The sequence below is a fragment of the Rhinolophus hipposideros genome (genome assembly GCF_964194185.1).
Source record: "Rhinolophus hipposideros genome assembly, chromosome: 23".
NCBI classification, from domain to species: Eukaryota; Metazoa; Chordata; class Mammalia; order Chiroptera; family Rhinolophidae; genus Rhinolophus; species Rhinolophus hipposideros.
The window spans coordinates 2618454-2643798 of record NC_138069.1 but is presented as its reverse complement, the minus strand read 5'-3'; the positions used below and the strand labels follow the sequence as shown (position 1 = coordinate 2643798).

The following is a 25345-nucleotide window of genomic DNA, read 5'->3' as shown; positions in this document are numbered from 1 at the left end:
CATCGGCACCCACAAACACCTGCAGCCATTATTGATTACCACCTCTCCCAGTGGAAAACTCCCTTTTTCCTGGTGAAAAAGATTCCTATGGTCTCTGTGCTCCAAATCTTATTTTCCCACTTTGAGCTGCACATCCATTCCTTTCTGCGCCTTCAGACTCTCCATGCCTCTTTTAGGTGATAAACATGCAGAATTCTATATTAAATCATGCAAACATTCCTAGCAGATTGTTGGCTGGCTAACCCAATACCTTTCTCAAACCACCTTTTCTTTGCCTACCTCTATTATGGAGGCTGCAAGAGCCAAATACTTACTTTCTCAGCCTCCTTTGCTACTAACCTCCAGGTAACACAGCTGTGGTCAATGAGATGTTAGCAGAAGTCTGCTGACGGGCTTCTGGGAAAACCTTTTTATAATAAAAGGCACAAATGTTGCTCGTATTATCCACTCCCCTTCTTCTTGCATTGAATGCAGATATTTGACCCAAAGCTACAGCAGTCATCATGTAACCATGATGGAAAAGCCATGAAACTCAGGCATTGAATTATTTTGTCTCTGAACCAAAGCCAACCACATCCAGATTTGTTATGTGAGGAAATAGACTCCTATCTGCTTGTAAGCCATTTTTAACGGGGCTTTCTAGTATTTGTAACCAAAGCTCTTCTGATAGATACACCTTTTCTCAACTCCAATCTCCCTCTTGTTATCTTTCTAAACTCTCCTTTCCTAGTTAAGCTAAGTCCCTTTCAATCTTTAACTCACTCTTCAACCAACTAAAATTTTAGAGGTTATCAGAAACAAAAACCAAAGACCATATTTCTATTTTGATCTTACTTTAACCCTCAGGAGCATTTGAAAATATTAACTATTGCTATCCCTACACTAAAACTCTTTTACTTCTGTGCCACCTTCTGATTTTTCATTCTGTTCATGTTTCTTTTGCTGTCGCTTCCCCTCAGCTTCTACTGCTTCTACGTACCCATCCAGTGACAGTACAGTAGTCCCACTTATTGAGGGATTCGTTCCAAAATCCCCAGTGGATGCCCGAAACCATGGATACTGAACCCTATATATAACCTATAAGTATATACTTATGATAAAATTTAGTTGATAAATCAGGTACAGTAAGATTAACAGTAACTAACAATAGAACAATTACAATATACTGTAAGTTATGTGAATATGGTCTCTCAAAAAATATTCTATTCACCCTTCTTGTGTTGATGTTATGATACAATGGCTATGTGATGAGATAAAGTGAGATGATGATATAGTAGGACGGTGCGAAATTTCATCACGCTATTGTGAACACTGCACAATTTAAAACATGACTTGTTTATTTCTGGAATTTACCATTTAATATTTTTGGACCCAAGGTTGACCATGGATAACTGAAACCATGGGAAGCAAAACCACAGATAAGGGGGGACTACTCTACTCCCAGAGAACCCTCTATTACTGTCATTCTACTTATTCTACTGCGTATCAGGAATCTTCACTCATCAAAATGCCCCCCAGACTGAACTTGTCGTTGCTCCACAAAATTGGTCAACTTTGTTTTTCATTATGGTACCCTTATCACCCAAATAAGAAATTCAAGTGCCCACATTTAATCAGTTTTGCTATCCAGATTCTGTCTCATTATTGCTTGAATTCTTCCTTTCCTCTCCCATCCCTACCACTTTCTCAGTTTAAACCTTGGGAAACAGAATATGTTACTCATGTTGATTTTCTAATCAGGTCTAGCATGTATTTAGCACTTGTTAAATGTGTGTGTGTGTGAAATAAATGAAATTGGCTTAACTACTATCATAACTGTAGATGTATAAAATCTCATGATTGTTTTGAACATGTTTTGAGTTACAAAGATTTTGTTAATCTGTCAGATGTTCATATCTATTAGTGTTCAGCCTATTGTCATTTCCACTTTAACAGAGTATAATACAAATATATGTATTTGAACCTTGTATGTTTTTAAAACTATAACTTAGATTGTTTTCTAAATAATTAGCTCATTTAACAATTTAATGACTGTTAGTTGAGAACTCCAAACAGCATGATATTGCATTAAGATTTGTACAATTATTCCATCACCTGGTAGCAACCAGCCTATATGCATTTAGGGGAGGAAATAATGCCGGGACAAGGGGAGGGGCATGGAGGGATAATAGGATTTGGTGGAGGTATAGAACTTTAATTCACAACATCCAAGGAAACCAGATTTTGGAATAGGAGCATCTAGATAACATATATAACATGGTAGAAGATCAAGGATGTCCCACCATTAATTGTAGTTATAGGTTTGTAACTTTTCAGAGTGCATAGGTGTCCTTGAGACCTTTTAAATCCAAAATCCCTCATTTACCAAATAAGGACACTGTGACCTGTTGAAAGTAGGTGACTTGTCCAAATTAGTGGCAGATCAGAGTACACCCCAGGTCTTGGGGTTGTCCAGTGAAGCACTCTCACATTTTCTCTCCAGTGTGAAGTCTCTGATACCCCATAGAGAGTCTGCGGTATGATACAACAGAACTTATCTTCAGCATGAAGAATATTTAGCTACTTAGAATATTAGCTACTTAAACCTTCTCATATAAAGTTTTACTTTCTGAATCAATCAAGATCTCTCCACTTTTATATGATTTCTCTACAGTGGTCTGTATTATCTGATACGGCATAATATACTTCATCTAAAAGATTCCCAAAATTGTTACATTTATTAGGTTTCTAAATTACATGACATATCTGGTTATTGCTGGAGAGTTAATCGTGGTAAAGAGCCCAACGAAACTTTCCTCACATGTGAGTTCTCTGATGTCGTGTAAGGTTTGTACTCCGACTGAAGGCTTTCCCACATTCATTACACTGATAGGGTTTCTCTCCTGTATGAGTTCTCTGATGTACTATAAGGGACGAATTCTTAATGAAGGCTTTGCCACACTGATCACATTCATAGGGTTTCTCACCAGTATGAATTCTTTGATGCTCAATAAGGTATGCGCTCTGGCTGAAGGCCTTTCCACATTCATTGCATTCATAAGGTTTCTCTCCAGTATGAATAACTCGATGTACAGTAAGGGATGATCGTCCAGTGAAATGTTTTCCACATACAATACACTCGTAAGGTTTCTCTCCAGTATGAATCCTCCGATGTTGAGTAAGAGATGAATTCTTACTGAAAGCTTTTCCACACTGATTACATTCAAAAGGTTTTACTCCAGAATGAAGTCTCTGATGTTCTATAAGGTACGTACTTTGGCTAAAAGATTTCCCACATCTGTTACATTTGTAGGGTTTTTCTCCCGTGTGATTTCGTTGATGCAGGGTAAGAGTTGAGCTCTTACTAAAGGCTTTTCCACATTCACTACACTCATAAGGTTTTTCCCCAGTATGACTCCTCTGGTGTACAATAAGATGCATACTCTGACTGAAGGCTTTTCCACATTCATTGCATTCATAGGGTTTTTCTCCTGTATGAGTTCTCTGATGCACTGTAAGATTCATACTTTGGGTAAAAGCTTTCCCACATTCATTACATTTGTAGGGTTTCTCTCCAGTATGAATCCTTTCATGTTGAATAAGGGATGAATTCTTGCGGAAAGCTTTTCCACACTCTTTACACTGATAGGGTTTCTCTCCAGTATGAGTTCTTTGATGAACAGTAAGGTTCATGCTTTGACTGAAGGTTTTCCCACATTCATTACATTTGTAGGGCTTTTCTCCAGTGTGAATTCTTTGATGTACACTAAGGGAGGAGCGTTCAATGAAGTGCTTCCCACATATATTACACTTATAGGGTTTCTCCCCAGTATGAATCCTCTGGTGCTTAAGAAGAGATGAGCTCTGGCTGAAGGTTTTCCCGCATTCATTACATTCATAGATTTTCTTTCCTACAAACATTCTTTGAGTTTTAATTAATTCACAATTTTGTTTGATATCTTTTCCATGTGGATTCTGATTATAGGGCCTTTTCCCCTTAGGAGTACTTTGTTGTGTATCAATGATTGAACCCTGACTGGAACATCTTTCAAATTCATTTCCTCCACATACTTTCCTCTCAGTGAGGGTTTCCTTATGAGTAACTGCAACTTGGCCAAGATGTCTATCCTGGTTTTTTTGTTGCCCCTCCAACCAATTATCAGGTTCCCAGGTTTTCCCTAAAGGAGAATGCCAGAGAACTTCCCTTTCCATTATTACTCTCTAGGATAAATCTTCAGTAATGTTTGGCTTTAGAGTTGACTCTTTGGTTTCAAGTCTTGTTTCCCAGTCTGTAAAAAATAAAAAATTCAAATGCACATTGGTTTCTGTGCTGGGAGATTGAAAACTGTATAAGGCGGGAATGAAAATAAAACAGAATAACTACAGGGCACACCTGAGAGCTTTCAAAGATGCCCCTATGATTAGGAAGAGAATTGGAAGGGAGCGAGAACAGTGAGCCAGGAATTAGAAGCAGGATAAGCAGAGAAAAGAGTGAGCCTATGCAGGAGGGACAGACACCAACACCACTGATCACTGGACGAGGCTGATGAAGATGGAACTAAAGGAAATACATGGCAGACGTAAGATTGCAAGCAGCAGATCAGAAAGCCCTGCCAAGTCATATCTAGTACTCTTATCCACCGTTTCCTCCCTCTTGTGATGCCACCTATAATTCTGACATTAAATCTTCAAAAACATCACAGTGTGACACAGTGATGACTGCTGACCCTGGAGTCAGACAAACTCGGGTTCAAAACCTGGCTGTTAATACTTAACCGTCTTAACTAGCTGTTTCTCTAGGTCTGAGTTTGCACAGATATGAAATGAGGATAAAAATAATCCGATACAGATAATATATGTAATCTACCCTTTGGTAACGTGCTTGTTTGGTACATAAAATACCAGAACATATTTGAAACTCAGACTCTTAAGGGAGGATAACACAAATCTAAAAGCTTTCCCCTCGAAACTTCGAGCAGGCTGTAATTTTCTCACAAGGTAGGAGTCCTAAACTGCCCTACCCTTTCCTACATACCCATTCCTTAAAAATGAGAACTGGTGGCAGGGGCAGGTAGGCAGGAATCTGCTGAACTGCTTCAGGGGAAGCTGAAGGAAGGACCTTATAGTCACTCAGGCTTTATTTTCTCAGATCCCATTTCTTATCCTTGAAAAAAATGGCCTGGAGGCAGAGAGGCAGAGGACAGGCAAACTACAATCTGAGAATCTCCTTCTCAGCTTGATCAAAGTCAGCAGAGCAGAGACCCACACTGAACCAACAGACCAAAGGCTGGAGGGCAGGAGGCTTTACTGTGAAGCCAGGGGAATGCATGAACTGGGACCTCCACCTTCCACCTGACCTGCTTTCATAGAAGAAGATAAAAAGCGGAAAGCTCCACCTCCAAAACATCACCAAGTGACCAAGTGACCCCAGAGAGGACCTACCCAATCAAGTATGAAAAAACACATGAATTAGAGGTGGACACTTGCCCCACCTCACCATCATCGTATCCCGCTACCCAACTAAAGTTCTCTGAGAACACTTAAAGTGCCACCCAGGGACAACATGAAGGGCAAACCGGGATCCATTCAGTGTTAGACAAATACAAACTCCTTCAGTTTGAAGAACTGCCTCCCTTCAAAGATAAATGATATGCAGAAAATACCGAGTTTGCAAGCTAGAGGGTTAAGAAGAAAAATTTTAAAATAAGGAGAATAATAAAAAGGCAAAAAAACAAAGGGGAGACTAAACATTGGAAGAATAATTACATGCTTCCAGTCATCAAAAGACATCATAAAGGAAGTTTTTTAAAAAAAAATTACAGAAGATATCTGTAACAATGACCTACAAAGAACTAGAACCTGGTATCTAAGGAACACTAAGCCCACGAGAAAAACTGGCAAAATACATGAATAGGCACTTAATAAAAGGAAACCTGATGGATGGTTTAACAAGTCCACTACTAGGTACACACACCTAGGTAAACCTAACTTGCAAAGGTACACCATGATTCAGAATTTTAAAAGTAGCACTGCAGAAGGGAAAAAAATTAGAAACACAAATATCTATCAAAGAATACAATGGATAATTAAATTGTCAAATATACAATGGAATAATTGACAACAGTGAATGCTACGGACTTCATATTTATGTCTCCCCATAATTCTTATGTTGAAGCTGAATCCTCAGTGGGATAATATTAGGAGGGGGGCCTTTGGGAGGTCAGTATGTCAGGAAGTGGAACCCTGGGGATGGGAGTAGTGCCCTTTTAAGAAGAGAGAGCTTGCTTCCTCTCCTCTCCAGCATGTGCAGACACAGCAAGAAGGCAGATGCCCATGTACCAGGAGGAGGGTCCTCACCAAGAACCCAGCCACGCCGGCACCCTGGTCTCAGATTTCCAGCCTCTAGAACTGTGAGAAATAAGTGTCTGATGTTTAAGCTGCATATACTATGGTATTCTGTTATAGCGGCCTGAAGACTAGTTAAAATTAACAAACTAAAACTACATATATCAATGTGAATGAATAAATACTTGAAACAAAGTCCTAGAGAAATATATATAGCAAGAGTCCATTTAGATAAAGTTTAAAAACAGACTAAAACGAAATATATTGCGTAGAGTTCATTTATGAATGGCAATACTATAAAGAAAAGCAGGGGAAGGCAGTAACCACAGAAGTGAGAAGAGTGCTTGTTTCCCAGGGAGAGGGAAGAGCGTGAATGCACACAGCTCACTACCACTCTGGGTCCTAGTGCCTGAGTGTTTGTTTATTATTCATTAATCTTTATCATTAACTATAAAAAGCAGCAGTATGGTATAATGGTTAAGACAACAACTCTGGAGCCACACGTTTGAGACCTGGCTCAAATTTGAGCTCCATCACTGTTAGCTGTGTGACCTTGGGCAGGTTACTTAACATGTCTGTTCTCCTGTTTTTTCACCTGTTAAATGGTACCAATATCACAGTGGTGATATAAAAACAAAACTTGGTTAATATTTATAGTATTTACATTAGAAGAGTATGTACGTTTTTGTTAAATGCATATATTTTACACATTCTTCTGTATACATGACATTTCAAAAAACAAATGAGAACAACAAAATATTTGCTATTTTGGAAAATATTAGTCACTTTGAGTTGAAACATCATTATGTGCTGCAGAAAGCTTAATAGTGAGATTCATTATATCTTCATGGAATTTAGAGACCTAATTTAAAAGTTAATTCTGAAGACTTGCTGCTTAAGAAAAAAATCAACTAACTACAAACTTTTTAAAAACTGGCTGACATGACTCAAGAATTCAATGTGGTCAGTACTCTATATACATGGACAGAGAAAACCAAAACATATATCTTAAATATGAAAATTCAGTAATTATAGTACTCCTAAACCACTCCTGAAACCTTAGTTAAATATTCAATTTGAACAAAGGATTGATCCAGGAATTCCAGAATGTTCACTATTAGGAATTTATTCCTACCATATTAATAGGTCATGGGAAAAGGATATATGATCAACCTAACAGATGCTTCAAAAGTATTTGGTAACATCCAACACCCAATCCTGATTCAAAACCAAACGTGTCAGCACTTTACCAAGTATAAAAATAAATGCTAGAATAATTCACACTAGTAACAGAAACAAGGAATGGCTGTTTATTATTCTGCTATTATTCAATATTATTCCAAAAGAATGACTAATAAAATTAGACAACTCAGAGGGGAGGAAATTTTGTTTTTCCAATTATATGAATATCTCTGAAAACAAAATAGTAAGGATGGCTTTACTCAGAATTAGTGAAATATTGTGGGCTTGGAACTTGAGCAGTGTGGTGAAAACCTACAGGTCTTCCACATTTCAGAGCCCTGCCATTTTGCCATCTCATTAAATAAGGACTTTATAATGCACACAGCATTATGCTTGGTCATAATAAGGGTTCAATGACTGTTGTTATTATTACATTATTATTTTGTGTTAAACAATATACAGCTCTCTCTTCCTTTCCTTTTTTTCCTAAACAGAACTTTCAAGTGTTAGTCCATACTCCCATTATGTCGTAAAATACCTAGTTAACTTCCAGGATTGGCATCATTCTGGTACTCATCAGGACATGAACAAGAGTCCCCAGGACCATGGGGTCTGGGAAAGCACCAGAAGGCTGGGACTGGCCATAGTAGAAGCCAAGAGCCTGCTGACTCCTGGGGTAGGTGTGGGGCTTGGGCAGCAGTTCCCACTCTTCCTAGGGCAAGTTGATGTCTTCCTTTTCCCTTTTTATATTTCTTCCATCTCCGGTGTAATATTTAAACTACTCCTTCCACTCAACCAGACTATTTCAATATTCACCTGACTGGACTTCCTGCTTATACTCTTGCTGCTCTATAATGCACCCTCCATACAGCAGCCCGATGGATCTTCTTAACATGACAAGTCATTCATTCACTAAGTATATGTTGAGCCTGGCACTGTTTCAGGAGTTAAGGCGATAGCTATGAATAAAACATGTCTGCCCTTAAAGGAACTTAGATTATAGTGAGAGGAAGAAGGGCAGGGCAGTCAGCATAATAAATGATAAAATACTTAGTATTTAAGTGGTATACCTTATGGATAAAAGCAATGAAACGGAAATATGGAATATGATGGGTGAGGGGTAGGGTTTGTAATTTTAAATAGGGTCTTCAGGAAAGGCCTCACTCACTGAAAAAGTGATATTGCAGCCAAGACTTTGGAGGCTAAGGAGGGAGTCATAGGCCTATGGAGGGGAGAGCATCCCAGACAAGGACCAGCCAGTGCTGAGCCCTGAGGCAGGGGAGGGCTGCCTTGTGTGAGGGGATCAAACTTGGGTGTTCCTAATTTACTATAGGCTTTTAGATCAGTGTTCCTACTAATGGAAGCGAAGCTGTATCTATCTGTACTAAACATGAGTGAGGCTCATGTTAGCATGAAGGTAGGTAAATTCTGTATGTATTGACGTACACGTGTATTTAGAGAGAGAGAGAGAGAGAGGAGTCATCCAGGGCACCTCTGAGAATGATACAAAATCATCTATGAAACACAACAGATTTTCGTGTTTAGGGTTAGTTAAGGATAGCTTCCTGGAGTGTTTTAAATGTTACAGAATCTCTTCCTATACCTTATTTATCAGACACAATCTTTGGTAAGAGATACCTAATATTTTGTGCATGTTCTTCACTTTTGTTTCCTTCATAACTGAACAACTTATTTAAGTGTAATGACCACTGATTAAAGGCTAAAAATTAACCACTGCTTTCCACATTACTAATAATTTTCATTTTTGTTTCAACATTAACAAGTTTACTAGCGATAATACTGTTTCTAGGAACAGCACTTCTAAATCTATATTTTCTACTCAGCTTGGATAAAACAGCAAAATCTAAGAAGCACTCAACAACTTACTCAGAAAACCTTCAGAACAGAGAAAGAAAACAGCCACCTAAAAAGACTATTAGGTCAGGATGTAGAAGTTTTGTTTTTTACTAGACATACTACCGTGTTTCCCTGAAAATAAGACCGGATCTTATATTATTTTTTTGCTCCAAAAGACACATTAGGGCTTATGTTCAGGGGATGTCATCCTGAAAAATAATGCTAGGACTTATTTTCCAGTTAGATCTTATTTTGGGGGAAACATGATAGTTGCTGGAGTCTGAGACTCTACCCCACCTCCAATAACACTAGATTTTGAGAGCTTCACAGACTTATCCAATTTCTTTTCTCCTCCTTCAAACTTTTGGCTCCTACCGTGTTTCCCCGAAAATAAGACCTCGCCAGACAATCAGCTCTAATGCATCTTTTGGAGCAAAAATTAATATAAGACCCGGTCTTATTTTATATTATATTACATAAGACCCGGTCTTATTTTACTATTTTACTATATAAAATTAATTTATTATATTAATCTTTGCTCCAAAAGACGCATTAGGGCTTATGTTCAGGGGATGTCATCCTGAAAAACCATGCTAGGGCTTATTTTCCAGTTAGGTCTTATTTTCGGGGAAACACGGTAGGAAACAAGAAGTCACAGCAAGGCAAGGAAAGAAAGTAATGATGTTTTTGGAATTAGCATTAAGCTCAAAGACAAAAACAAACAAAACAAAAAGCTGTGTTCCACAATGGGATTTATAGATGATGTAATACAGAATTGTACACCTGAAATTATGTAATTTCATTAACAATTGTCACCCCAATAAATTAAAAAAATAAATAAATAAATAGAAAAGCCAAAAAAATTTTAAAAATAAAATAAAAATTAAAAATCTGTGTTCACATTCTGGCATGTCATTTCACCTCTCTGAGCCCGTTTCTCCCCCTGTGAAAGGGGCTGATGATACATACACCGCATCACTATTCTGATGAGCACATCAGATGCTGACTGGGGAACTAACGAGCACAGCACTCACGCGATGCTTTCTTGTCTCGATTTTGGATGGAATAATAAGACCAAATGGTAGTTCAATCTGGCCGCAATACTGAAGCAAATCTGGAAAGAACAAGATCCGGAGTTTGCACATCATCGTGTTTCCTGGGTTCCATTCTCTCCCTCACTCTCCCGTGACTTTAGTCTCTCCTTTCTAACAGACACTTCTGCTCTTCTAAACACTTTCAAGTCTTTTTCTTGGTAAAAAAGAAGTTGGAGGCACTCCACCTTTGACATTTTTCAGTCCTTGCCCTTTCTTCCTTTTCCTTCAAAGTTCACCTTGTTGCAACGACAGTGGGTACTTAACAGTCTTGTTTCACTCGTCAGCCCACAGCGCATTTCCCTCCACACCAGAAGTGCCCTTCCTGACTCACAGGCCACCCTTCACCTCGTCCTCCACTTTTCTCTCTTCCTGTGGCCCAGCTCTCCCTAAATTCTCTCCTCCTCCTTTTACCACTCTGTCACCTCTGCTATAGGACTTTTGGCTCCCAGCCAAATGTTACTGTTCTTTAGGGTTCCTTCCTTGCTGCTTGGCCCTTATCATTCATTCACTCTTCCTGAAAATTAACAATACAAATTGATATGTACGTCACACATATGATTGTTAACACTTAAATCTGTATTTTCATCTGATTTCTAAAACTTCTATTTGATGTCATTCAATATTCACTCAACAAACATATACTAAATACCTCCACTGGCAGGGGACACAAAAGTAAGCTCAGTCCTGACAATGCAGTGAGCAGCACACTAATGGCTAGACAGACACTCAGCAATGAAGAAAATAGTGTGAAATGCAGTCACAACAAGGGAAGAAACTTCAAGGTCCACCCAATAGAGAAGTCTGAAGATAGATAAAGGAGTGGGAGAGGAAAAGAGTATCGAGAATACGTGTGTTTGCCTCTGCTGTCTCCAGAAAACCCACCAGAATGACAATGGGGTAATGAAAAAGGCTCACAGTAATGAAAAACCCACTAAAATAATCTGGGAAACAAGGGAAAAAGTTCTGCACACACATACCAAAATCAAATAAAAAAACCCAAAATTATTTAAATATCCTCATACAGAAAAGTTAATGCATGCAATAAACTAGATAGCTATTAAAAAAGAAGGAACATACAGAGAATGAGAAGGCTCACAGAAATAAAAAAATTTGACAGGAGAAATAAATTTTTTCACAGAAAGACTGAAAGACAAAGTTGAAGAAAATCTTCACATCTCGTTGCACTCTTCCCCTGAAATGAAGCCACAGAGCCCCTGTAGGTCTCTGCCCCCACTGTTCCCTGTGCCCAGAGTGTCCCCACAGACCCATCATGGCTGCTCAAGTCCCCTCAGAGGAGAGGCCTACCCTGCCAGTCCATTAACTTGTAGTTCCCGTATGCTGCTCTTTTCTTCCACACAGTACTTTGACTACAATACCCATGCCTCCCTTCTCTTTTCCCTTCCTGTCCCTTCTCCCTCCCTGGCTTCTTTCTTTATTAATTTAGTGAAGGAGACACTTCACTAGACTTAAGTTCCATGGGGAACCTGCCTGTTTTGCTTATTGCTGTATCCCCAGTGCTAGGAACAGGGCCTAGTGCTCAAGAAACATCTGTTGAATATATACGTTATTTACATAGCAGTAAATACAAATAGCAATAGTAATTAAACCCACAGAAATCTGTTAATAAAGGCAATTAAAGCTGCTTAAGGGATCATTTTATATGTAATAAATTAGCATTAAAAACATAAAATAAATCCAAAGTTGCACAATATGTAGCAAGAGCCATAAAAATGTGTGTATTCTTTGACCCAGTGATTCTTCTAGAATCCTATTCTTTAGGAAGTTTACAGGAAACCAACAGCAATATTCATTGGATTATTTTTTTCCTATCAATATGTTCTTTCACTGATTTATTGCATTATATTAGATAGCCGTACACTATCCACAGGTCAAAAATTATTTGCCTATCTCATAATTTAAAACTGTATAAAAAGAATTGGTAATCAACACTTTCATACTGAGTAAAGAAGATGTAAATGTGTAAAATGCATTTTTTCAGAGAAAAGTCAGTAATAACACCTAAAAAAGAAATTTCAGTTGTGATGTGGATTAGAAACCAGATAATAAAGATTAATAAGCATTAAATGTTTAGAGAAAAATGGAATTGAACAGGTAGTAGATGCAGATTAAAAATTTAAGAATAAGAAAGGAAATACATAAAATATCAGTTTACTAGTAATAGTAACAAGGCTAAAGTCATTTCCACTTGTTTTTGAATGAAAACTGTGTAAAATACCTCACAACGCAGAGGGAGAGAAATGTTAGTTACCTTTAAAAAGCTGACAAATGTTTAAATGAGTAAGGGAAAGGAAGCTATGGCATAGGTTATGGCTGAGAAGAAAGACTCACGAAAGACAGAGCATAAAGAGAATAAAGAAGAACAAGATAGAAAAACGTGGATTCTAAGTACAGATGAAGACAGAAGGGAAGAAACTGCTAACACTGAATGAGTGATACAAACCCAGTGACTCATTTACCCACATAATGTGTCCCCAAGGTAAGGACACAGAAGAGACTGCGGGAAGATGAGTGGCATCAGTGACGCAGAGCCATCGGAGAGAACACACGTCAAAGGGTAGGTGTCTCCAAGAGAGCCAGGGTCTCTGAGGTGATTTCTTCCCCAGGTGACAAACTCATGTAACAAGTCCTTGCAGCCTGATGCTTCACCTGGAGGGTTGCACCCTGGAAGTTCATGTGTCACGTGGTGCAGCACTTCTGGTTCCAGCTGAGAAACCACATTGGTTTGGAAAGCTGATGCCCTGCTCAGGGGGAAAGACACTTCCTCCTGAGGGAGGGTCAAAAAGCCACTTCCTACACATGTCCTTCTCCCTTCCACTTCAGCGCCTCTGAAACAAAGGAAGGTGTGGCCTCCCAAATTTTCCATTTTCCAATTCTCTACAGAAAAGACATTTCACCTAGAAGGAGAGAACACCAAGCAACTACCCCAAACCAATGCCCTATAGTATCAGGATTTCAAGTCCAAGTTCATAACTTCAGAGGCTCTACAGATGTGCATAGGTGGGGAAAGATGAGTTCAAAGAAGTCCTTACCCAGCAAAGCCCACGTCCTGTAGTTCTCCAGCAGCACTTTCCCATATAACTTCCCTGGAGCAGAATGTAGATGAATCCTGTCTTCCCAAGTGAAATCTAGACACATCCTTGAATGTCACGGACTCTTGAAACTATAAATCACTGTTCAACAAACGATTATACCAATAAAACCCTCTGAAGAAAGTGAGAAAACAAGTAGCATTAGAAGGGACAAGCTAAAGAGATCTGTGTGAGCAAAACGTGTCATACCCCAAAAGAAACTAAACATCTGCAACAAAACTGGACATGAAATACTCAGAGATGAGTGATACAGAAGGCGCTGTGCATGTGAGGGCAGGGCCGTAGGGCTAGGGGAGGAACTGGGACAGCTTCAAAGGCTGCCCTGCATTACCCCAGAGGAGAGTGGCGGGGAGCTGCTGGCCTCCCATGCACCCCACTGCTGGAAGAGGGAGTCCTGCTCTAAACCACGCCGCAGGCACAGACAAGACTGAAAGCAGTTTGTTAGTCACATACCCTTACAGCCTGGGGGAGGAGCACACTACACACCATGAGTTACACTCAGCAACTCTGAACTAGCAGGCGCTGTGGGAGGCAGGCTTTGTAATGACAAGAGGGTGAGGTGATGAGACAAATAAGAGTTAACAGCTTGTAAGCTGGCAGGAGCGAGCTTACACATTAACTGCTTGGGCCTGAAGCCCCTGGCTAGCACTGTACCTGCAGGCTGACAAGCACCTTACATCCATCATAAGTGGGAACAAACCAGTTCCCAATCACAACAGCAACCCCCTGCAAGCTGACATCCATCACAGATAGAAACTGGAGCTCCCAGGAGAAGACAATTGTAACGGCAGCCCCCCTGCAAGCTGACAAGCACCCTACTTCCTGCTTAGAAAAATATAAAACCCCAGCACTCCTTCTCATCTGGGCAGCTGTCCCTATCCGACTTTGTCCTGGCAAAACTTCCCTTTGCCAGAACTGTCTCTCTTTGACTTTCAATAAATCTTTTCTTACTCTTGTAGAGTCTTTGTGAATCCTTTTACAGTCTGCGAACGACCAGGGGTTAATTCTACACCAAAACAGTTACCACGGGAAGACATGACAGCCTTGTTGAATTTCGTGGGTTGGCAGAGAGGTGAAACCCATCAGGCTGAGGACTGGGAGGGGTGCACCAGGTGGGGCTGATAGCTGCTTTGCTGGGTGGGGGCCTTTCCCTCTGGATGGGGGCAAATCGGTGAGGGCAGGGGAACTCACGGCTAGGTCTTTGGGGCCCTGTGAGGCTCAAAGGTGTCAAGGTAGCACATGGAATCACAGACCTTACAATACAGGTGGGCATCCAGTTACTGGGGGAAAGGCCATGCAAACAGCACACACCTCGAATGTGGCTGGTCTGTAAGAGAACCAATGAAACACCCAGCTTGACTTGATTGGCATTTCAAAGCCCATTTCAGTCTTGTTCTCTAGCCCTCAAACTAGGAAATAAAACACCATAAGCATTTAACATCTGTTTAACAAGTATGCTGGTTAGTTTTATGTCCATCTGACTGGGCTAAGGTGTGCCCAGATGGCTGGGAAAGCATTATCTGTGGGTGTTTCTGTGAGGGAGCTGCCATGTAAATGGGCGGACTGAGTAAAGGTCAGCTTCACCAACAAGGCTGGCGTCATCCGACGTGTTGAGGCCTGAAGAGAACAGAAAGGCGAGGGAAGGGTGAACTTGCTCTCTGCTTGAGCCAAGATATCCATCTCCTGCTGCCGTCAGACATCAGTGTCCCTAGTTCTTGAGCCTTCAGACTCAGACCAGGACTTACACCATCGGACCCTGGATCTCAGGCCTCTGGCTTTGGAGTGGAACTACAGCCCTGGCATTTCTGGGCCTGCAGAGGGCAGAGCATGGGGACTCTTCAGCCTCTAGAATCTCATAAGCCAATTCCATAATCGCTTTCTGTACGTCCACATATATCCTATTGGCTGTGTTTCTCTGGAGAGCTCTGACTAATAAAGGAGAAAACACTGAGTGGTGGTCACCGTAAGTGACAACTCGTATTTGTACTGAGTTTTACCCTAATGGTAGATCCACACACCTTCCCGCATTTAATCCATATAAACAACCTGCCGGACTGAGAGCCCTAGTCATCATTTTATAGATGAGGAATCTGAGGATCAAAAAGGGGAAATAACCTCTCCTAGATCACATAGCTGGGCCTTGAACCATCCAACTCCCGGTGCTGTGATGAGAGAAGCTGTCCAAGAAAAGAACACTAGCATCGGGAAACGAGTGTGAGAGTGAGACAGAAAGGACACGGACGGGTGTTCAGGGCTGACACTCGGGGACAGAGTTTCAAGGAGGAGAGAGTGGTGACCACTCTCAGAAGCTGGAGCAGCTCAGAAAGAACAACGATCGAAAAGAACTATTGATCTCAAAATTCACTGATTTCAGCAGAGTGATGAAGACAGACGTCAGCTTGCAGTGGATAAAAGAAACAATGGAACATAAAGAATCAGAAGCATCCAGATGAAGTGACTTCAAACTTTCTGTGAAAAAGATGAAAAATAAGACTGTAATGAAACAAGTAAGGAACAGGTCATGGAAATAAAGTAATGGAAAAGGTTTTCATTTAAGGACAGAGAACACTGTAATATGTAAACAGGCAAAGGGGAGAAATTCAGTAGGGAGAAGGTCTAAAGAGACCAGAGATGGAATGAAACCAATTCCAAGAAATTTGTGTATTTCACATCCTACTGGCTATAAACTCTAGAAGAAGTGTCAACACTGAGGCAAGAAAAAATTCATTTTCGTTCTTTCCACCTCATCATTTTTTCCTACTATTTATTTAAACAATGTATCAAAATAACAAAAAAAAAAGTTAAGAATCACTGACAAATGTTATCAAGAAGAGTAAAGGTAGCTCATTAGTAGGATATAAGTACATGGCAGAATTTCCGTTTTATGAAAGAAAAAAGAAACCAAGAGAAATCATCAGTTCAACAAATGTAAAGGGGAAGAAAGTGATAAGGAGAAAATAAAACAGAATAAAAGAGAGTCACTTAGGGCCGGCCTGGTGGCTCAGGTGGTTAGAGCTCCATGCTCCTAACTCCGAAGGCTGCCGGTTCGATTCCCGCATGGGCCAGTGGGCTCTCAACCACAAGGTTCCCAGTTCAATTCCTCGAGTCCTGCAAGGGATGGTGGGCTGCGCCCCCTGCAACTAGCAACGGCAACTGGACCTGGAGCTGAGCTGCACCCTCCACAACTAAGACTAAAAGGACAACAACTTGAAGCTGAACGGCACCCTCCACAACTAAGATTGAAAGGACAACAACTTGACTTGGAAAAAAGTTCTGGAAGTACACACTGTTCCCCAATTAAAAAAAAAAAAAAAAAGACAGTCACTTAACATGGAGTCAGAGGCCACAGAGGGGGCGGGGCCTGTGCACAACTCATGTCTCAGTTCTGGGACTATTGTTAAGTTGCTGACCTTGCTACACTCAGCTCAAGGCGGAACAAGCAACATCCTGGGTCCATGATTGCTACACGGACGGACGTACGTGGTGATCAGACCACCTGCATTCTTCACCTTGAAAGGATCCAGTCCATTTCCACAACCGGCAGCCTCCATTTACATAACAGGCCTGACCAATCCCAAGTGACCCAGCCTGCGTCCTTCACCTACATGGAGGACCTTAATGAGAACAGCTCCTCTCCTTTCGTCCTCTATAAACCCTGCCTTTCTTGGTTCCCTTTGCAGCACAATTTAGGTTGCTCCCTGAATCAGTGGACTGCAATCCCTCCTTTGCCAAATAAATGCTTTTTATTCTTTCCTACAGCCTAAACTTTTTTGTGTTACCAAATGGAAACAAGAAAGCACAATAACCATAAATCATTAAATAACCAGAAAAAGACCTGACACGTACATAATAACAAACATAAATGGGTTGACTTTCTCTATTAAAAGACAAAAACTCTAAAATTTGTTTAAAATCCAGTTATGTGGCACATATTAAGAGATATATATAAAACACAAACCAAGAAGTTAAATAAAAGGGGATATACAGACACAATATAGCAGGCAATTGCAAATGAAAAGCAAGCAGGGAGAACAGAAATGTCAGATAGGCTAGAATATATGTGGAAACAAAACATAAGTCCCTTCTTTGTGAAAGAAGATTCAGATCAGAAATATGACATTCTCTTTCCAAAAACTAATCTACTTTTTTCAATAAATTGCCTTGGTAGTTGAATATATTGGGCAAAATTAAAAACCCAAATTCAGACTCCCATGGGCTCTATGCTGGTCTTCCCCCTTCCCTGGATTCTTGTCCCCTTAAATACCAAGCCCTCAAGCATGCCCTAAAGCTGGTCTCATTCAGAAGTATGCTGGGGACCCCTGTGCCAGCTATGACCCCGTGAGGCAGTGAGTTGGATCAGTACAGAAAGGTATTTTAAAAGGCTAAAGTAAAACAATGACCTCGTTCATAAAATATATTTGTTGTCAATCCCCTAAAATGTTTCTCCCTTTCTCCCCAGCACTACAGGAAGCACCGGGTAACTCATGCTGTTGGGGAAAAAGCAGTGTCATGGGTTTATCTCATTCACGTAGAGGCTTTCTTAAACCTAAAAGCAACGACAGGCCTTTTGATATTGTTATTCTTTGAAAAGGTGGAGTACCAAATGAAATAAATAGGGATTCTTAATGATGAAAGTATAATTTATAGAGAAGATAAAAGCATGATCAATTTGAGGCACCACACAGCAAAACATCTTCAGATATAATTCTTAGTAACCCAATTTTTTATTTTTTACAAAAATCACAATCATTAAATCCCAATTATAATAGCAACAAAAAAAAAATGAAACACCACAGGACACAACAGGAATCTGCAAAATCCTCACAATCAAAGTTAACAGAAGCCATAATGAAAGAGCTGAATAGAATGGAGTTTTCTTACTCAACAGTAAGAATACACATCATAAAATTTAACTATGAGGATAAATTTATAAGAACAGTAAAACAACCAAAAGTTTGAAAAGAAAAATGAGGGGTGATTTGCTTTATGAAATAACAAAGTAAATTCTGAACAACAAATAAAATTGTGCCCATATAGGAGAAATCGGTGGCACTCCAGCTCTGCCTTGCTCAAACAGCACCCCCAACCCAGGTACACTTCACCAGGCCACCCTGCTGTGCGGCCTTCACAGCACTGGACAATGTCTTCAGGGATGTTTCCTCTTCATTCCACCTACCCTTACCAGAAGATAGAAGGAGAAGAGAGGCCTTGCCTGTCTCACTCACGGCTGTCTTCCCAGCATGCAGAACCCTGCTTAGCACAGGGTAGGCAGGTGCTAAGTATCTGTTCAGTGAATGGATGGATGCTGAAATGCCTTGCCACAGCATGTTAAGTGAAGTTAGATTGTAATCTCACATCATGTACAGCAAACTCCAGAGAGCTAGGATGTAAATTTAAAATGAGACTAATAGAAAACATAGAAAAATCGTAGGGAATAGAAAGCCTTTCACAGCATGATTCTAAAGCCAAACAAAGGAAAAGGAAAGTTAACTAAATAAAACTTCAAAAGTTATTCGTAGCAGAAGATGTTATAAACAAATTTTTTAAAAAATGACAGGAAACAATGTTGGCAATTAATGGCAAAGGATTAATATCCATATTATATAAAAGGTTCCTTTGATGTATAAACAGCCCAATATAAAAATGGACAAAAGATATGAGAAGTATTTAAAAAGGCCAGAAGAATGTACGTTCATAGTTATTCTTGAGGGTTTGAGACTTGGGAGTATATCTTATAGCTTTAAAATTTTTTTACAACTATATGCCCACTATTTATATTCAGTAAAAGAAGATAAAATATATGGGCAAATGTAAGTCATACTTGGGCAATTCATAGTCACATCGCTGGCCAATAGAATAAAGATGGAACTATGAGGAAAGATGAAAAAAGCTCTAATGCTGCACTCATGTGTCCAAAATCAATCACTATATTCTTCAAATGTGTCCACGTCATCAAAGACAAAGACTAAGGAAATGCTCCAGATTAAGGGAGACTAAGAAGACATGACAGCCAAATGTGACCTGGATTAGCTCCGACCAGAGAAAGGACATTTGTGGCAAAACATGAGGAAGATTTGTAGATTAAATCAGTATTGTATCAGTGTAAGTTTCACTGATACAAAGTATCATCACTTTGATAATTGTATTTTGGATACATAAAATAAAGGGCCTTGTTTTTAGGAAACACATACTGAAGTATTCAGAAATCAAACCCGTGGTTTCCTGGGAAGAGGGACGTGGACTGGAAGCGGGTGAGGACACGGTCTGGGGTGATGAAAACGTTCTATAGCTTCACTGGGGTGGTGGTTATGTTGGTGCAAAAATTTGTCAAAAGTCAACGAATTATAAACTTAAAATGGGTTATTTTATGTAAATTATACCTTTAAAAAGCTGATTTAATAACTTAGTTAATACTATTTTAACTAAATAAAATAAAATCAAGGCTATTGACAACCAAACCACAACCTTCATCATCTAAAAATCTTGTGAATATTCTCCCTTTAATCCTTCCCCTTTTCTAGAAACTCCCTTCCTCTAATAACTATTGTTGTGAGTTATGTTGCCTTTTATATCTAAGCTTGATAATATCTAGGAAAGACGTACAAATAGAAATCACAGCCGTTAATACCCGTCTTTATGAAGCCTTCTTAAAACCGGTACCTTTTTTAAACAAACAGGTGACATGTTTAAGAGAAGCCTAACACATGAGCTAATGAACAGAGAAAACACCACAGGTCCTTCAGGACTGCAGACCAGGTTAAGGAAGCCTAACTTTAAACAGAAAAATATAAAACAAACAAAACTTAAGGTCACTTGGGCCAAGACCCCGAATGTCTTATTTCCTTTTCCAGAGAAGCAACAAGTTCAGGTTCTAGTAAAAACTAGCAGGTTCCAATTTAAAGCAATCAGGGCAAAAGACGAGTAGGCTCCCCACTCACTAGTTTTGCTTCATGGTTTTCTCTGGCAGATGGACACAGCGTCTTCCTAGCATAGCTCTTATCATGCCAACCCTCTTATCAAAATTCCTGCGACTCTGCCTCCACCCCCACACTTACCACCTCACCAGACACACAAACTTGACCCCGAACTTTTTTCTGATTCCCTCTCACTTCCAGTCACTGCCACATTCTGCTCCACCTCTGAATTCTAAACCCTGAGCTCTTGGCTGGAAATCTAAGAGTGCCTACCACTCACCCAGTACCTTCAACACCCAGGAACCGTACACGGCACTTTTTACTTACATCATTTCATTTGAACTTTCAACAAACCTATGAAGTCGGAATTATGAAATGAAATAAGCCATGTGAAATTCTTACCAATGTCAAGTATGAGGATTAACACTCAGTTAATCCTGTCATTTCTGTCATCACCACAAAGGACTGATGCGCGTCAGGGAGGTCCAGGCACTTGCCCAAGACAATGCAGCTATGGATTGGTGGAGTCAGGATTTAAACTCGGGACACCCTGATTTCATTACAGCAAATCCCCTTTCGTCACCCCTACCCAACCCTACTTACTTCTCCAGCTGCCCTACTCATCTTCCCTTTCTCAGGTCTTGGAACAGACACTCTGGGTACCTAACCATACTTGCTCTTATTATTGGATCCATGTGCAATCATCGTGACTGTATCTCATAGAGATGTGACCTTTTGTGTTCCCTGAGACATAAGCACCAGGACCATCTCTCATATGATTTTTGTTCCTTTTTTAACCTTTGAACAGCACCAAGAGCTCAACAGGCCAGCTGAATGAGGAAGTGGCAGCTGAGAACAGAGCTGAGGGACACCGAAGGGAGATTTGTGGAAAATATCCAACATTCAGAGATCTCAATACAAGTGTCCTCTGTGGTGAAACCCACATACAGTATGGGAGTAAAGAGTAAGGGAGAGGGTTGAGATTGAAATATGAGCTCACCTGAGCTCCCTACGGAAGAGGCACAGGGGTCATCACCTTCACCTTCCTTCCTGTGGGGTTCTTCCTACAGGGTGGGCAGGAAGAGGCAGAACTGAGGGAAGGAAAAGAAGCCATGAGAAAGGAAACCTCTGCACCAACAAAAAATAAAATACCTACAACCAAACCAAATAAGAAGTGTACGGTATCTACATAAAGAAAACTATGATTTTTATTTGTTAAATTTATTTTACTAAGCTTATTTAGATATATAAAGAAAGATGAAGAGAGAGAGATATACCTGGTTAGGATGTCACAATATCCTAAATTATCACTTCTTTGAAATTAATTTATAAATTCAACACATTCCCAATCAAATTATACCAAAGTAATATTTTAAAGTTAATTATGGAAAAGATGATTTTTTTAAAACTTAACTGTGTTGCACAGTAACATTCAGGAAAGTTTTGAAAGGGAATAGTGATGAGCAAGCACTGGCCCAACAGATATTATGAAGCTATGATCATCAGAACACAGCGTTAACTGAATGGCAAAATCACTCATTCACCAGATACACTGTTGACCACCTACTGTGTACCAAGCGCCATTCCTAAGGGAGGAGGTGAATGGGAGGAGGTGAATACCCATGCAAACAAAACAGAGAAGCTCTCTGGCCTCATGGATGTTATCATCTGACAGGGAAAAGAGTCAACGGCAACAAATTAATCCTGCCAACACAAACGGTTCAGAAAAAATTTACATATAAGAATTTCAGATATGAAAAAAGTGACATTTCACATCAGTGAACAAAGGATGGATTGTTCACTAACTTGGAACAGGTGCTGACCATTTGGAAAAGAATAAAAATTTGCACAAAAAATGAAACTAAAGTACCAGAAAATGCAGATGAACATTTTTGTGATCATAATGGAACAGAAAGCCTAACAATCATGCCACAAACCCAAACATGAAGGGAAGGCTTTCATGTCCGAACATATAAAAATGTAACATTTTTGCATAGTAAGGAAACACGCTTGTGTATCAGACAGAAAATTTATAAACAAAATACAAATTGCATAAAAATATTCATTAGTATTCAAAATGCAAATTTAAACAACCCTATCATTCATCTGTACATCTCAGAAAGTTAGAGAACAGTAACACCCAGGCTTGGTGCCATCTGGCACGCTTATGTTGCAAATGTTTATAAACTACTACTTTTCTGAAGAGAATAAGACAGGAGGCATCAAAAGCCTTATAGTAGGACCCAGAAATTTCACTTGAAAAGATTTATAGACTGAGACAAAAATACAAAGATACAAGTAGCCAAGAGGCTACTGTTTATAATATTGGGGGATGGGGGTGTACCACCAAGGCGTAAAGACAGGATTACATATGGCACATACATACTTTTCCTCATAGTATAAGTAGATGTTTTCAAAATATTGTTTTTTAAAAAAGTTTGTTCTCCACGTTGAGTGGTACACGGATAAAAATATTTATAAAAAGTCATGGGGTTTAAGATTTGTGCCCTTTAAAACTTACCAAATGTGTTTCATACTTCATTTCTAAAAGCAAATAGAGAAAAGGATACTAATACCCATCTTTGTTTAAGAACAAAGAGTTTCTATGTTCAGACACGTGTATATACACATGTACAAGCAGATTCTGACAGTTTTCACATGATTTTTTTCTCTTTTGCTCCTCCCAATTTTCTAGTTGTACTTCAGTGAACTTTTTTTTCGTATAGAAAAAAATGGCTTACAAAAAGGGAAAAAGGATTCCCGAAGAAGCAAGCCTGCACAGGGTTGGCCTCCCCGTTTTCACCGAGACGCGTCAACGGGAGCACGCGCCAGCGCCCCTCGGAATCGGAAACCACGGAGGGCGCGCACTAGATGCGGTTACACAAAGGCCACGCGCTGGAGCCGGGAGCCCCCGCGGCTGGTCCAGCATCCCCAGAGAGGGTCCCGGAGCAAGTCCGCGGGAGGGGAACCCAGGGTCCCTCACCGGCCCCTCGAACCCGCGCCGCCGCGCCACTCCCGCCTTCGCGCTCCTGGGACAAGTCGTGGAAGGCCCGTGTCCGGCGACCCTCAGCTCTGGGTGTTCTCCCCAGCCCGGTTCCGGGGGCGAGAGGGGCGCACCCGGAGCAAGCGGCCCGGAGCTGCGCAGGGGCCCGAAGGACGCGGCCAAAGCCCATTCGCCGCCGACCTCCCCTCGCGCGGCAGGCCAGGGCTCGGGCCGCTCGGGCCTCCAACCCGCGCGCGCACACCCGCCCGCCGGCCGGCGCGTCCAGCCGCCGCCCCGCACTCACCCTCGCCCAGCGCGAGCCTGGGCAGCCAGTGCGGATGCCGCCCCACCCGCCGCCTCCGCCGGAATGCCAGACTACATTTCCCACAAGGCTGCGAGGCCTCGGCGCGGACGTCGGAGTGCGCAGGCGCAGGCCCGACTAGGGGGCGGGGCGGTTCCACCCGCGAGTCCCAGGTGGCTCCCAGAATGGCTCGCTTTGGTGGAGCTGCAGCTTGCCAAGCTTTGAGCAGACCTTACCCCTGGTACCCTAAGGAGCCCCTCCTTAGAGCCTGATAGTGCCTAATACGTGAGGAAGGGATAAGAGGCAATCTTGGCTAAGCCTCACTTTCCTGCTCCGAAATAAAAGGAGACCAGAATAGTCCTTTGTAAAGTTGTCAAAAGAATGAATACTAACACGCTGGGTGTATAGTGGGCTTCCCCTCTGAGGACCGAAAAGGGGCTATATGTTAACCTGACAAGGTCAAGAGACTAAAAATAACCACATAAGATGGCGTGAACATAAAAAAAAAAAATTCACAACTAAGGTAGCCCATGGTGAGAAGTCACATCTTTAGCCTGAAGCTTCCTTCATAAAGTCAATCTTTACCTTAAGTGAGCCTGTCTATTGTCTTATTGCACCTAAGGTGATATCCTTGGAATGTAATCCCTTTTCCCGGATTGGAGTAGGAAAGTACAGAATCCCTCATTACTGTTCTTGTCCCTCGATGAACATCTCTATGTGAACTATTAATTATCCTGTACCCACCTATGTAAAAGAAGTACCTGTCTCTCCAATTTACTTTTATCCAATCCCAGAGATTATCTGCCCCCCACTGCTTTCCTTTCTCCCACCCCTTTAATCTACCACCAATGGATTTCATGTAACCCTCCTCCTTTGATTCTATGTATAAAATAAACTGCAAACTGCCATTTTGCGGAACATTTTCTCAATCTGTTGAGATTTTGCTTCCCGACAATTGTCATCAGTTTGGTTCAAATAAATTCTTCTAAGCTTTCTCTTAGGTTGGATGTTTTTCGTTGACACGTGAATGGTAGTTACTGTAACCCCTCCCCTAGCTCAGCATCAGGCGTTGCTCTAAAGGTTTCAAGATTATCAATGTATAGAATGCAGACATAATCTTCAATTAAATATGTAGCCAGAGTTGTTGTTATAGTTTCACCTGGATCTGCTGCTGGAACTTAGAGAAGTACGTGATATTTGGAGCAGATTGATATGATAGCTTAGATTGTAATATTTTGTTTTCTAAAAATAACTATTAGTTTCCTCTGCCAGTTTCTATTGCTGTGGCAAAGACACAACCCTAGACCAAACTTTAGACAGGTTCCTCTGAGGCCTCTTTTCTATGAGACCTGGTCCCTCGGCCTTGTCTTGGCCTGTGGAGCCCAGTTTTTAACAAGAATCATCTTAAATCAGTTTAGGTAGAAACTCCATTCTTAATATCTGATCATATTCCTAATCCCCTAATCTTGATGTCTAAATCCTTGGCCTGCCTTTAGCAAGAATCCTGTTAGGTCACTTTAGCAGGAGTCCCAAAACTTCCTGTCCACTTTTGGTAATTTTCCACCCACTGACATTTTAAC

At 40.7% G+C, this 25345-nt stretch overlaps 1 long non-coding RNA gene across 1 annotated transcript; it reads right to left on the bottom strand.

Moving 5' to 3' along the window:
* Window positions 1-1316: 1316 nt before the first annotated feature.
* On the bottom strand, window positions 1317-23838 carry LOC308491645. The gene is made up of 3 exons (XR_013992389.1): window positions 23769-23838; window positions 21482-21572; window positions 1317-4268 (listed from the first exon to the last, which is right to left on the bottom strand). It is a non-coding gene; the product is annotated as an uncharacterized lncRNA (long non-coding RNA).
* Between the last annotated feature and the right edge of the window lie 1507 nt (window positions 23839-25345).